The 4,165-nt window shown below is 40.5% G+C and overlaps 1 long non-coding RNA gene across 2 annotated transcripts; it reads left to right on the top strand.

The window, feature by feature from the left end:
- Positions 1-663: 663 nt before the first annotated feature.
- Positions 664-4,043, top strand: LOC106816672. 2 transcript variants are annotated; one of them, XR_001394923.1, is made up of 5 exons: positions 664-738; positions 1,021-1,087; positions 3,023-3,142; positions 3,379-3,526; positions 3,981-4,043. It is a non-coding gene; the product is annotated as an uncharacterized LOC106816672 (long non-coding RNA). The 2 variants fall into 2 exon arrangements; XR_001394924.1 differs by lacking the exons at positions 1,021-1,087; positions 3,023-3,142 and having other exon boundaries at positions 686-738.
- The last annotated feature ends 122 nt before the right edge of the window (positions 4,044-4,165 follow it).

Genomic DNA, 4,165 nt, shown 5'->3' with positions numbered 1-4,165 from the left:
TTAGTCTGAACAGTTCTTTAAAATCATGTTCCTTATACGCGGGTTTTTACTGTATCGCTAGCATTTCAATGTGCTACCCAGCGCGGTCTGACGCAAAGCGTGTTATTGTGTCTCTCCTATACGACTACCACGTTAATTTCAACAAACATATTTGCTTTGTCAAGGGCATCCGGCCGCGGACACAGAGAAGCGTATGGGGAATGGTAAAGAAACACGCAAGAAACGGCGCCGCTCCTTATTTGTAATTATGAACAAGATTCCTTCGCATCTGCTCTATCCCACTCCCTCTTCAAACAATATACTTTTTCTCTGTCCTCTCCTCTACTCATCATTCGCTTGTTTCTGCGTCCTTTGTCGGTTCTCCACACTCCGCCTCACTTCTTCCTTTGCAAGCTACTCGTGAGTAAATTGGCGTTTCCTCGTAAACGGGTTGGGTCAATTAACCGTGTTATGCAAAGCAATGTATTGCGGAATCATGTCACCGCTATGTTAAGAATAGCATCCGTGCGCTGCCCAACTGCACTTATCCCTGACGTCTAGTTTGTCCACGCTCTGATGACTACCACCGGACAGTGCTAGTGAGAATAAATATCAAGTTTATTTGGGAATGGCGTAGTGGGATGCAGACACCGGAAATGTGTGCGTAGTGTTGAATCAGTTTGAAACACACTGAGAACATATTACCGTGGACTGCTCCGCTCGAGAGAAATACCAGCACATGATAAAAGACATAATAAGGTATGCTGAAATGTTTCGATTAATAATTATCAACGTCTGTTGACGCGTAGCCAAATCGTCACGTATTAAATGGTTGTTCACAAATGACAGGAGCTAGTTATAACGTCAATATGCAATTTTAAGTTGTGCGTGTGTGTATATGTAGTGTGTGTGTGTGTGTGTGTGTGTGTGTGTGTGTGTGTGTGTGTGTGTGTGTGTGTGTGTGTGTGATGTGTTCCATTTCGTGTCCTTCATCCGAGTGCATTGCTGAAATAATGTCAAAGTGGTACTTTCTTTCGACAGAGAGTCTGTCAACCCGTTCAAGGTGAGATGTCCCGTGGACAACGTTGAATTTAAACCGAACAAGGAGGTGATTATACAGTTTTGTAGAATAAGTTATATTATTATGTTACATATATATTGCTAAAAGATTGCGATTTTCATCTTAATCGCATAATCTCCATTGCATCGCAAACGGTATGTAAAGTTATCCAGTGTTTAAGCTCTCTTTAATTGATCTAGCAACAGATTGTAGTTGTTGTTGTTGTTGTTGTTGTTGTTGTTGTTGTTGGTGGTGGTGGTGGTGGCGTTGGCGGTGGCGGCGGCTGTGGTGAAGTAATGGAAGCCGGAAATATTTAAAAAATAAATGTATCTGCTGTATATAAGCATTTAAAATTTATTTGAAACGCGTGTAACAGTGAAAGGTTTCCCATCACATAAAGAATCTTAGGACAGCCTATTGTAGACAACGTCTCGGGGAGTGATTAGGCTATGGGGAGCCGCAATTCCACGTTTAAGACAAAGAACGATTCGATTGCTCCGTTCTCGCGCGCATGTGCGTATCATAACAATTAATATATTTGATTAGGAGTATATTGTTGTAACATATTAGTCAACCCCTTTAGCTATCACTCGGAAAACATTTGCATTACTTGACAATACGCGCTCGTCATATTCTGTAATATTCATTCTCTTAGATTTCTGTAAAGACGTTCTAACCATTTTTTCATCGCATACTTGCGAGGAAAGTCAGCCCTATAACTTTCTAACTTATAACTTGTCAGTGACACATGATACCAGTTGTTTACGCCTGATGTATTTCTCATAGGAAACACATTAATACAAACATACGAATCGATAGCAAGATTAATTATGATTCTCTAGGTCTTAAATAGGGATTTCCACAATAACCAATATTCGGCATACTACTCCTAATATCTACTATATATGATTGATTTCTCTCTATGCGCCAACCTAACTACAACGATCTCACGTTTAAAATACGTATCTAGATTTTATATTCACAATAAATTTAGATGAACATCACAATACCGACAAATAAGAAGAAGCGTCCTGCTAAACGTTGAACAAATCCTGCGCAGCACATCGTATATACCCAATAACAGCAATACATTACATTATAGACATAGCTTAATTGCTACGCCAACCGCCAAATAACAACAGTGAATAGATTAAAGTTCATATAGCTTACGCCGCACGTGCTTTCGATGACGCCTTGCGTTTCTCTTGTTCTTCTTCACAATGAACTCCAGTAGAAGACAGTGAGACAGAATTGAGTTTTGTTAGACAAAATTGAGCCCTGTCCTGCATGGCGCCCCGTATCTGGAACCTTGTGACTATAAAGGCATGGCAATGGCATGGACACATTTCACACTAACTCCCCCATGAGTATGTGATCGCTACAAAACATATAACGTCAACAAAAGAAACGATATATTTCGTATGACATTATATATGCTATATTTCATGTGCTACACAGGCGTCAGTCGACAGCAAAGCGTGGTTATTTGTTCTCCATACCTACCACGTGTAATCTCAACAAACATATTTGCTTTGTAAGGGATCTGTCGCGCACGAACACAGAGCGTATGGGGTACAGAGAGAAAACGGTACGCGCTCCTTATTTGTAATTATGAACAAGATTCCTTCCATCTGCTCTATCTCACTACCTCTTCAACACATATGACTTCTTCTCTTCCTCTCCCTCTACTCATTCTTTCGCGTTGTTTCTGCGTCCTCTGTCGCTTCTCCACATCTCCACCTCTCACCTCTTCCTTTGCAAGCTACTCGTGAGTAAATTGCGTTTCCTCGTTAACGGGTTTGGTCAATTAACCGTGTATGTATAGCAATGTATTGCGGAATCATGTCACCGCTATGTTAAGAATAGCATCCGTGCGCTGCCCAAACTGCACTTATCCCCTGACGTCTAGTTGTCCACGCTCTGATGACTACCACCGGATAGTGCTAGTGAAAATAAATATCAAGTTTATTTGGGATGCGGTAGGTGAGATGCAGACACCGGAAATGTGTGCGTAGTGTTGAAATAGTTTGAACACACTGAGACATACACCGTGGACTGCTCCGCTCGAGAGAAATACTCAGCACATGATAAAGACATAATAAGGTATTTGAAACGTTTCGATTATATCAGGAGTAGATAATAGGATCCCTATTATCTACTCCTGATTATATTTATCACGTCGTTGATCGTAGCCAAATCGTCACTTATTAAATGGTTGTTCACAAATGACAGAAGCTAGTTATACAACAATATCATTTTAAGTTTGCCTCTGTATTTATTAGGTTCATTACTTTATAATTAATTTTATGTATTTTTAATGTATAAGAATGTCCACGTAGATATGTCAGCGTTCAGAGATGATATCATGTTTGAGGCAACGCTGGACCATAAGTTTGTCTGCCCAGTATGCCTGACATTACTATGGGAGCCAGTACAGACTATATGTGGTCATAGGTACTGCAAGGCATGCCTCCAGCGCGTTATTAGGTTGGTGCACTCGTTATTCGTTTATTATTATCTCGTTATTCGTTCACGATTTATTTCGTTCAGATAAACCTTATAATAATTAAAGCTGAAACAAAACTGCTATAAGGTAATCGGCTTCAGCACTGCTCACATCGTATCAAATGTATTTCTACAGTCAATTAAACTGACAGCGGATAACAAGTGTGTATGTGTGTGTGTGTGTGTGTGTGTGTGTGTGTGTGTGTGTGTGTGTGTGTGAGTTGTTGTGTGTGTATGTGTGTGTGAGTGTGAGTGTGTGTATTGTGTGTGTGTGTGTGTGTGGTGTGGTGTGTGTGTGTGTGTGTGTTGTGTGTGTGTGGTGTGCGTGTGTGTGTGTGGTGTGGTGGTGTGTGTGTGTGTGTGGATTGTTCATTCGTGTCTTTTCATCCGAGTGCAATTGCTGAGAATATGTCAAAGTGGTACTTTCTTTCGACAGGAGTCTGTCAACAAACACCGTTCAAGGTGAGATGTCCGTGTGAAATCGTTGAATTTAAGACCGAACAAGGGAAGCGTGATTATACTATTGTAGAATAAGTTATATATTAATGTTCGCATTATATATTGCTAAAACGATTGCGATTTTCAATTTATCGCTAATCTCAATTGTATCGGGAGCGCCTT

Source organism: Priapulus caudatus, unplaced genomic scaffold (assembly GCF_000485595.1).
Source record: "Priapulus caudatus unplaced genomic scaffold, Priapulus_caudatus-5.0.1 Scaffold1450, whole genome shotgun sequence".
NCBI classification, from domain to species: Eukaryota; Metazoa; Priapulida; class Priapulimorpha; order Priapulimorphida; family Priapulidae; genus Priapulus; species Priapulus caudatus.
The sequence above is the reverse complement of the archived record's forward strand: the minus strand, read 5'-3'. Positions and strand labels throughout refer to the sequence as shown.